This window comes from Tupaia chinensis, unplaced genomic scaffold, assembly GCF_000334495.1.
Source record: "Tupaia chinensis unplaced genomic scaffold, TupChi_1.0 Scaffold149560_1, whole genome shotgun sequence".
NCBI classification, from domain to species: Eukaryota; Metazoa; Chordata; class Mammalia; order Scandentia; family Tupaiidae; genus Tupaia; species Tupaia belangeri.
Window position 1 is genome coordinate 1707011 of NW_006209405.1, and position 10724 is coordinate 1717734.

Below are 10724 nucleotides of genomic sequence, written 5' to 3' on the forward strand. Positions count from 1 at the left end.
AGCAATTGCTGACAAGGATGTGGATAAATTGGATCATTCATACATTGCTGTTGAGAATGCAAAATGGTGCAGCCACTCTGGAAAAGAGTTTGGCAGTTTCTTTAAAAACTGAACATGTAGGGTCAGCAGATGGCATAGTGATCAAGGTGCTGAACTCCCACATGGCCTACTGCAGTTCAAGTCCTGGACCTGGTGGCTTGCTTTCTCACTTTCTCTCTCTCTCTCTCTCTTTCTCTCTCTCTCTTTCATACACACACACACTCTCTCTCTCACTCGCTCTCTCTCTCTCGATCGCTCTCTCTCTTTCTCTATGGTAAGCACATGTGCCCTATATTAAAATAATAATAATAAATAGACAAATAAAATAAACTTTAAGAAATTGAACATGCACTGCCACACAACTCAGCAATTACACTACTAGGCATTTGTGCTAGACAAATGAAAATGTCTGTTTACACAAAAACCTGTACATGAATTTCTTTTTTAATTTGCGAGAGGGCACATGTACTCGCCAGAGAGAGATGGAGAGAGATAGAGAGGGAACATGAGAAAGCATCCCCTGTGGGAGATGGTCACAGCACAATCTTTTCTCTATCTTTCACTCTGCTAGAATTTTAGGCACACATGCATTTCACCTGGTGTGTTTTTCAAGCCGTCAAATCAGGGACTCAAATAACACAGTAAGTCATGTGGGATCCAGCTACTTTAACAACTACACCATTAGCTAGTCCTATACATGCGTGTCTGTAGTGGTTTTCTTTGTAATGGCCCCAAAGAGTAGACAACCCAGATGTGTTTGAATGGATAAATGACTAAACAAATTGTGATACATTGATACCATAGAATACTACTCAACAATGAAGAGAAACAAACTTTAGGTATATTCAATGACTTGGGTGAATTACTAGACAGCGATGCTGAATGAAAAAAAAATGTCAATAGGTTACATATCTATGATTCTATTTGTATTACATTCTTGAAATGATAAAATTACAGACATGGAAGGCAGATTAGTAGTTAGGAGTTGGAGGTGAATGGAAAGAAAGTGGGTATAACTATAAAAGGGCAACACGAGGGGTCTTTTTGGTGATAGAGATTGGGGAGAAACTGGGTAAAGGGTACACAGGATCTCTCTGTGCTATTTCTTACAACTTCATATGAAGGTAGTTATCTCAAAATTCAAGTTTAGTTTTTGGACCAGCAGATGGCCTAATGGTTACATCACTGGACTCCCAGGTAGTCAACCATGGTTCGAGTCCTGGGCCCAGCGGTTTAAAATTTATGCTGGGTGCATGTACGTGTGTGCCCAAAATCCTCAGGGGAGAATGAAGGAGAAGGGATTATGGCATGGTCATCTCCACTGGGGAGGGGGTGACCTATCACTTTCTGTCTCTTTGTCTCTCTGGCAAGAACATGTGCCCTATAGCAAAAGATCTCTCTAAAATTTTTAAGTTTAATTTTAAAAAACTTATCAAAGCAGTTTGAACACTGCTTGCTTACTTCTCATGATATAACTCATGATACAGAGCAAACATCTTTTCTATCCCTTGAGGAATCATCATAGTCCTCTCTAAGTTTGAATTCACTTCTAGCATTTTATCCTTCGTACTTCAATGTCACAAAATATCTCTGAGAGTTCCTTTAGCATGAAGGTTTTTTGGTTTTTGCTGGCATCACTTAAGTAATATCTTCATCCTTTTCATCATAATCAGTTTCCTCATTTATGTTAAATTCATCTTCACTGGATTCCTCTGGCTGCATATCTAGTCTCGAAATTGCATCAACATTCTCATGATCTACTATTTCTTTCATGACTTTATATATGTTCTATTTGAATATCACTTCCAGTATTTACACTTTCCATTTCTTCATTTCACTTTCCATTTCTTCATGACACCCTCATTTTTGATGACTAATTCTCTCTTTTTTAATACTGATTTTTGAAAAAGGTTTGTCCCTTGATTTCTTCTGAGAGACAGAGAGAAAGAGAGAGAGAGAGAGAGAGAGAGAGAGGGGAATCCCAAAGGGTCTTCATGTAATGATCCACCCCAGTTCCAGTCAGTCAGGACCATGGGCGTGTGAGCACACCCAGTGTGTACGGGGAGGGACCTCAGAATGTGAACCAGGGACATTCCAATGAGACCTCAGCATTGCAGCATTGCATTACCACCAGGGGATGGCAGCTAGCTTTTTAATTGATTTTTATAAAATGTCACTCGAGTTTATCACTGGGCATCATGAAGTCAACACAGGTACATGCTTTGCTATCTGTACGTGAACTAAATAACAGCTAGTCAATGACTAATAACTGATAAATTTTGAGAAAAGTGTTATGATTGGTCACTGATTGTGCACATCTGTTATTTATGTAGTTAACTGTGGGCTGAGGAGGCCACAATGTCTATACTTCATGCAGTTAATATACTGTGAAAAATAAATTCCAATCGTATTGTTGGGGAGCTGGGGCCTCTTACCCAAACCATGGTAGCTGAAATTTGTGCAACTACTTTGTACACACTTTTTTTTAAATGAGATTCCACTTTCCCAACATGTGTACTATTTTGTCATACATTTTACATATATTACAAATCCATAAAATTTTTTTATCTATTTAAAAATGTGGAACGCTTCACGAGTTTGCATGTCATCCTTGCGCAGGGGCCATGCTAATCTTCTCTGTATCGTTCCAATTTTAGTACATGTGCTGCCAAAGCGAGCACAAAATCCATAAAATATTTTAAATAATTATTTATTTAATTTAATTTATTTATTCATTAATTTAAATTTGACCAGAGAGAGACACAGAGAGAAAGAGAGAGAGCGAGGGAAAGTAAGAAAGCAAGTCACCAGGTCTGGGACTCAAACTGTGGTTGGCCATGTGGGAGTGTCCAGCACCTTCACCACCATGTCACCTGTTGGTCCCCTAAATCCATAAAATATTGATAATTTTTTCTTTAGCCAGCTTATTATCATTTGAAAATTAAAAATTGTTTTCAATTGCCAGAGGGCATGTACACTTAAGAAAGAGAGAGACGTCCCCAATGAATGTGGTCATACTGCAATCATTTTTCCCTTCATTTCTCCACCCCATCAGGATTTTGGACATGCACACACACGTGCCTGGCATATATTGCACACACACACATACACACACACACCTGGCATGAGTTTCAAGCCACTAGGTCCGGGATTCAAATGGAGGTTGGCCATGTGGGAGTCCAGAGCCTTAACCACCACGCCACCTGCTGGCCTCGCCCTGTAGCACATTAAAAAAAGAAAAGAAAAAGACTTTGTATGTACCCATTTATTTACTTACCATTTCCAGTGTCCTGCATTTCTTTGTGTAGATCCAGATTTTTACCTGATATCAGTACCAAAGCACTTCTTTTAGTGTTTCTTGTAGTGTAAGTCTTCTCACGATGAATTCTTTTAGCTTTGGAATATCTGAAAAAGTCCTTATTTTGCCTTTGTTTTTGAAGATATATTTATTGGGTAAAGAAGTCTAGGTTGACAGTGTTTTTTTTCTTTCACCTCTTAAAAGAGGTTTCATTGTCTCCCAGTTTGCTTTTTTCCTGATGAGAAATCTTTCATCCTCTGTATGTAATGTATGTTTTTTGCTTCTGGCTACTTTAAGATTCTTCTTTATCACTGGTTTTAAGCATATGCTTTGGTGTCATTTTCTTTATGTTTTTTTGTGCTCGGAGTTTGTTGTTCTTACCAAATTTTGAAGCCTTGATATTTAACACACTACCTGACATGTTGTAAATAAATCAATAAATATTTCCTGAATCAAACTGGATTATTTTGTAAGGGAAATAAACTATATAAATGTATCTATTTGGATGTTCAAGTAATCTGTCAAACCAAAATCATGTTGCTTGGAAGAAGGAGCTTTTCCTATGGGCTCTGACTTCCCTCCATCTCCTACCAACTCCTACCTTGCACTTTAAGCTCCAGTAAATTCAAATTCGTTTTAAGTTTTTCAATCTCTCATGCTAATGCATGGCTGTGCCTTCACATGTGCTGTTCTTTCTGTTTCTACCTGCTTTGCCTATCTGGAAAACTACTATTTATCTTTCAAGACCCAGTTCAGATGGCTCAACTTCCAAGGAACGTGAGATTTGTTTGGCACAAACCCCTTTCCCATCCGATCAAGCACACCTTCATCTAAACCTCTCCTTCACTTGTAAATACTTACATCATTGCAGTTATTATACTTGGTTTTCTAAATACTTGTAGCTATTAGCCTAATTCCAGGCCATTGAGGTACTCACCAAATGTTACTTAAATAAATGAGAGGTTTTTTATTTTTATTCTTTAGGTCTGGGTTAATATTTAATCTAGAGTTTTGAAGACATTTAAGAAGGGAAGTAGAAAAATTAAGAGAAAGAAATATGAGCCTGGATACAGTTTTTGTATTTTTTTAGAGAGAGAAAGATTTTTTGCTATAGGATGCATGAGCTCTCCAAAGATGCACAGAGAGACAGAAAGAGAGAAAGTGAGAACCCCAGCCCCAGGGGGGCTAATGACCACTCTGCAATCCCTTCTCTTCTATTCTCCTCTCCGGATTGGCGGCATGCATGCGCAAGCATCCCCCATGAGTTTCAAGTTTCAGGGTCCCGAACTCGAATCATGGTTAACCATGTGAGAGTCCAGTGCCTTAACAACTATGCTACCTGCTGGCCCCCTTTTTCAGTTTGTTAATTTTTAAGATTTTGCCAGAGGGCACATGAGTTCATTAAAGAGAGAGAGAGAGAGAGAGAGAGAGAGAGAGAGAGAAAATCCATTCCCCAGGAAGTCTGGTCATGCCACAATCCCTTCTCCTTCATTCTCCTTTTGGAATTTTGGGCACACATACACACACACCTGGTGTGATTTTCAACCACTGGGTCCAGGACTTGGACCTCAGTTGACCAAATGGGAATCCAGTGCCTTAACCACTAGTGCATCGGTTGGTCTCAGGATACAGTTCTTAAAATTTTTTTTTTTTTAGAATTATTTTATTTGCAACCAGCAGATGGTGTAATGGTTACAATGGTTACATTATTGCTGGACTTCCAAGTAGTCGACCATGGTTTGAGTCTTGGACCCAGTGACTTAAAACTCACACCAGACAGGTGCATGCATGCCCAAAATCCCAAGAAGAGAATGGAGGAGAAGGGAATTGCAGTATGGCCACCCGACCTGTGGGGTGATTTCTCTCTTTCTATCTCTCTGTCTCTGTCTCAACAGTGAGCGCATGCACCCAATAGCAAAAATCTCTCTCTTAAAAAGATATTACATTATTTAATTTTTAAAAAGAATTATTTTATTTAACTTTATTTATTTTTATTTATTTATTTATTTATTTATATTTGACCAGAGAGAGACAGAGAGAGAGAGAGAGAAAGAAAGTGAGAAAGCAAGCTGCCAAGTCTGGGACTCAAATCATGGTTGGTCATGTGGGAGTCCAGCACCCTTAGCCACCATGCCACCTGCCAGTCCCCTATTTTATTTACTTTTAACCATCATTATTATTTTTTTAAAAGTTTGACCAGAGATAGAGAAAGTGAAAGTGACAAAGCAAGTCTCCAGGCCCAGGACTCAAATCTTGGTCAGCTATGTGGGAGTCCAGCACCCTTAACCACCATGACACCTGCCAGCCCCAATACAGTTTTTTTTTTTTTTTTTGAGAGGTTTTTGCTATAGGGCGCATGTGCTCACCAGACAGACAGAGAGACATAGAGACAGAAAGTGAGAAATCATCCCCCAGGGGGGATGGCCACGCCGCAATCCCTTCTCCTTTGTTCTCCTCTCAGGATCTTGGGCATGCACGCACACGCGCCTGGCATGAGTTTTAAGCCACCAGGTCCAGGACACGAACCACAGTCGACTACATGGGAGTCCAGTGACATAGCCATTACGCTAACTGCTGGTCCCCCAATACAGTTGTTTTTAAGTAAAGTTTTTACTGAGGTCCACAAGCATGGAAATGTACAAATGTTAAGTGTAGACTGTGATGATTTTTCACAAAGTAAACACATACATATAACCATGCCTGGATCATGAAACAGAGCATTATCAAAATCCCAGAAACCTACTTTGTACTATTCCAGTCACTAACTATTCTGATTTCTAACACCAAGGACAAGTTTGCTTGTATAAGGACTTCTGTATTCTAAACAAGATTGGATCAAAATTTGTTACACAAGTGTACTACTACTAATTGCTAAGACTTATTGAGCACTTTCTATTTACCAAGCACTGTTCTAATTGCTTTACATATATTAACTAATTTATCCTCACAGCCATCCTATGAACTAGATATTATAATTATTCCCAGTTTACCTAAGTAGATCCTGGGATACAGAGAAGTTAAGTAATTTGCTCAAGAGCAAATAGCAGCTAAGTGGTAGAGCTCATATTTGAACCCAGGTAGTCTCCAGAGATAATGCAATGCAATGCACAAATATCATCAAGCTATAGCTTAGCCAAATTAGTTTCAAAACTATTGCTATTCATTCACCTGCTGTTGGAAAATGTGAATCTCAGAACAAGAGCTAGCTGGATCCCCTGACACTAGTGGTCAGGCACTCTTTTTTTATTTTTTGGAGAGGTTTTCACTATAGGGTGTGTGCGCTTGCCAGACAGACAGAGAGAGACAGAGAGACAGAAAGTGAGAAATCACCCCCCCCCAGGGGGGATGGCCATGCCGCAATCCCTTCTCCTCCATTCTCCTCTCGGGATCTTGGGCACGCACGCACACGTGCCCGGCGTGAGTTTTAAGCCACCGGGTCTGGGACACGAACCGCGGTCGACTACATGGGAGTCCAGCGACATAGCCATTACGCCAACTGCTGGTTCCCAGGCACTCTTTATATGTCAGTGGTGCATAGTCTTTGAAAGACTCCAGAGCCAGACTTGCCCAAGTTCAGGTCCCAGCTCCACCACTTACTAACCATGTGACTTTAGGCTGGTGACTTAACTTCTACGTGTTTCAGTTTTCTCATCTGTAAAATATAGGTAATAATAGTACCTACATGATAAGATTGTCATGAAGGTTCAATAAAACGCTCCTGGAATGTTATATGAGCTCAATTCATCCATTCATTCATTCAGTAAAAACATGTTCAGAGCCTGCCATGTGCCAAGCACTGTGCTTGGTGCTTAGAGTATCAGTGAACAAATCAAAGAATTTAGGGCATAAAGCAGCCTGGGGCAGAGGGTTTAGGGGGAAAAGAAGATAGCATAATAGAGTATGTTAGAAAATGAGAAGTGCTGGGGCTGGCAAGTGGCTTTGGTGGTTGGGGCACTGGACTCCCACATGGCCAACCGTGGTTCAAGTCCTGGACCTGGTGGCTTGCTTTCTCACTTTCCCTCTCTCTGTATGTGTGTCTCTCTTTGGTCAAATGACAATAAATGAATAAATAATAAAATTAAATAGACCTTAAAAAAGAAAATGGAAAGTGCTATATTAAAAAATTAGAGCATGATAAGGAGTAATGGGAGTGCTGGAGTGGTTGAAGTTGGCAGTGTTAAATAGAAGGATCAGGGTAGGCCTCAGTGAAAAGCTAAGATCTGAACAAAGATTTGAGGGAGGTGAAGAAATAAGATAACATGAGTATGTGTGGGAAGCACATTCAAGGCAAAGGGAACAGTTTCAGAAAATCTCCTCATGGTGGGAGATTGCCTGGCTATTCTCAGAACAAAAAGGCAGCCAGTGCTGCTGAAGAGGAACCATGAAAGGTGAACGGGGTAGAAGAGGTCAGAGAGGTACTGGGGCTGTGGGAGTGGGTGTAGGGGCTTCTCTACACAAGTCCTATAGGGCATTTTGCCTATTGCAAAGATTTGGCTTTTACTGTAAGTCAAATTGAGAGCCTTTGTAGGCTTTTGAAAAGAGTGGTAACATGATCTGACTTAATATTTTCTTTTTCGTTTGTTTGTTTTTTAATTTGCCACAGGGCATGTGTGCCTCCCCCTCCACCCCCCAGAGAGAGACAGACAGGAAGAGGGAGAGGGAAAGGGAGAAAGCACCTCCTATGAGGAATGGTTATGCCCCAATCCCTTCTCCTGCATTTCTCCCTTCTTTCAGGATTCTGGGTATACACACACACCTGGTGTGTTTTTCAACCCACCAGGTCTGGGACTCAAACCACACAGTCAGTTATGTGGGATCCAGCTCCCTTAAACTCCGGACCAAGGGCTGGACCCCGACTTAGTATTTTCGAATGGTTTCTCTAGATACTGTACTGAGAATAAATGGTGGGCAGGTATTGTGGTTGAATTGTGCCCCTCCAAAAGGTATGTTTAAGTCTTAACCCCCAGTACCTGTGAATATGACCATATTTAGAAACAGCTCGTTTACACCGTTGTAGGCAAGTTAGGATGAGCTCACATTGGATTAGGGTGGGCTCTACTCCAACAGCTGTCCTTATAAGAGGAGAGAGATTTGGGCACACAGGCACACAGAAGTCAGACAGTCCTCTGAAGACACACAGACAGCACTAATGCCATGTGAAAATAGGGGCAGAGATCGGAGTCATGAAACTGCAGCCACAGAAGGCCAAGGGTTGCTGGCAACCACCAGAACCTAGGAGAGACAGACACTTCTTCAGAGCCTCCAAAAGGAACCGACTCCAGATGACCTTCATTTCTTATTTGAAGCCTCCAGGAGTGTAAGAGATAAGTTTCTGTGGCTTTAAATCACCCAGTTTGTGATACTAGGTTACATAGCAGCCCGAGGAAGGTAACACAGGGAGCAACTGTCGAAGCAGCTAGGAGGCTCTTGCAGTTGTCTAGTCAAGAGATGATCAGGCTGTTAACAGAGGTGATGGTGAGACACTGTCAGATTCTGCGTACATTATGAAGGTAGAGTGAACACGTTTGCCGCTGTATAAGATGTGGGGGATGATAATAGCAAACATTTATATAGGATTTACTCTGCATCAAGCATTGTTCTAAGGATTTGAAAAATATTAACTCAGGCCATGGGGTGCAGCGGTACTATGCTGCTTGAGTGATGCTGAATCCCTAGGGAAGATCACAGGTTTTTGGACCCTGGTTGACTACACACACTGAGCACATATGCCCATGAGCCTGACTGGCTGAGAAGGTGGGGAGGGTGAGGACAGGAGTCAGCATGGGACCCTGTTGAGGGTGCTTGTCTCTCTCCTTTCTAAAACCTGAAAACTACTTTAACTTGGTCTGAGGTGTATTCCATGTTGGGTAAGTTCTCTTTTTTTTTTTTTTGAGAGATTTTCACTGTAGGGCGCGTGCGCTCACCAGACAGACAGAGAGAGACATAGAGACAGAAAGCGAGAAATCACCCCCCAGGGGGGATGGTCACGCCGCAATCCCTTCTCCTCCATTCTCCTCTCGGGATCTTGGGCACGCACGCACACGCGCCCGGCGTGAGTTTTAAGCCACCGGGTCCGGGACACGAACCGCGGTCGACTACATGGGAATCCAGCGACATAGCCATTACGCTAACTGCTGGTTCAGGGGTTAGTTCTCTTTATAAGCTAAATGATGTATAGTGATTAAATGGATAACAAAATTTACAAAATACATGAACTCACTTAATCTTCACAACACTCTTATGAACTAGGCACAATTGTTATTTCAAATGTATAAGTGAGGAAATAGAGGCACAGAGCAATAAAGAAGTATTTTTTTATTATATTACTAAGAGACCTTACATCAAACAAAAACAAATGGAACTCTTTCAAAGTAATTAAAACATAGATTATAATGGCAAGACAATTTGGAGACTTAATATCAAGGAAGGAAGTTTCGTCATAATTGCACAAACTAATTCTGACAGAGTCTATAATAAAACATACATCAACATGGGGCCTCTTCCTACTCCAACCCATGTTGACTTTGGTTTTCTAAAGCAGAAAAAGGAGACTGAGAAGTAGGCCTCAGGGCACCTGAAGACAACCTTGCCAGCTCCCAAACACCTGTCAGATCTGGTTCCCAAGAAATTCTGAAGATTGGAAAGGTATGCTGGTATTCTTCCTCAGTCACTCCCTCGCTATGCCCCGATAAATTAGACTGTCATTTTTAAAATGCGCATAAATCTCCTTTTACCTGAGATCCCAGAGTCAATATTTCCTTCTGCCCTCATGCTTCCTAGAATACAGTAGCTTTCCTAAGACTTGCTCTTCTTACTGTTTCAGACACCCCACTGTTTCAGGCCCCACAGCTCTCGCCAGGTCTATCCTGGTGACCAAAGAATCAGTACTGGGCAACCAGGCTAATCAAAGTCTGAGTCCATTTGTTTATTCAACAAAATCCCAGCTTGAAGTATGTGACATGATAAAAAAAATTTGTCTCCCAACCAAGCCCTGGAAGTTGTGAGCGACCTTTGAAGAATGAAGAGAGGAAACAACCTTACACTACTAGGAGTGAGGACCTAGGTCCTAGTTGCTGACAATAAGGATTTGGGGTGTTTTTTTTTTAAAAGGTTTTATTTTATTTTATTTATTTATTTATTTATTTATTTATTTATTTATTTATCTGCATTCACTGGAGAGCGACAGAAAGAGAGAAGGAAAGTGAGAAATCACCCCGGACGGGAGATGATCATGCTGCAATCCCTTCTCCTCCATTCTTCTCCTGGGATTTTGGGCACACACGCACATGTGCCCCTCCTGATTTTCTAGCTATTGGTTTGGGACTAGCTGTTAAGATACGTAGGAGCCCAGACCTTAACCGCCAGACCACCCGCTGGCCCCGACTAT

The 10724-nt window shown here is 41.3% G+C and overlaps 1 non-coding gene across 1 annotated transcript; it reads right to left on the reverse strand.

The window, feature by feature from the left end:
- Positions 1 to 2613: 2613 nt before the first annotated feature.
- Positions 2614 to 2720, reverse strand: LOC114006685 (U6 spliceosomal RNA). Its single transcript, XR_003548385.1, has one exon. It is a non-coding gene; the product is annotated as a U6 spliceosomal RNA (small nuclear RNA).
- Between the last annotated feature and the right edge of the window lie 8004 nt (positions 2721 to 10724).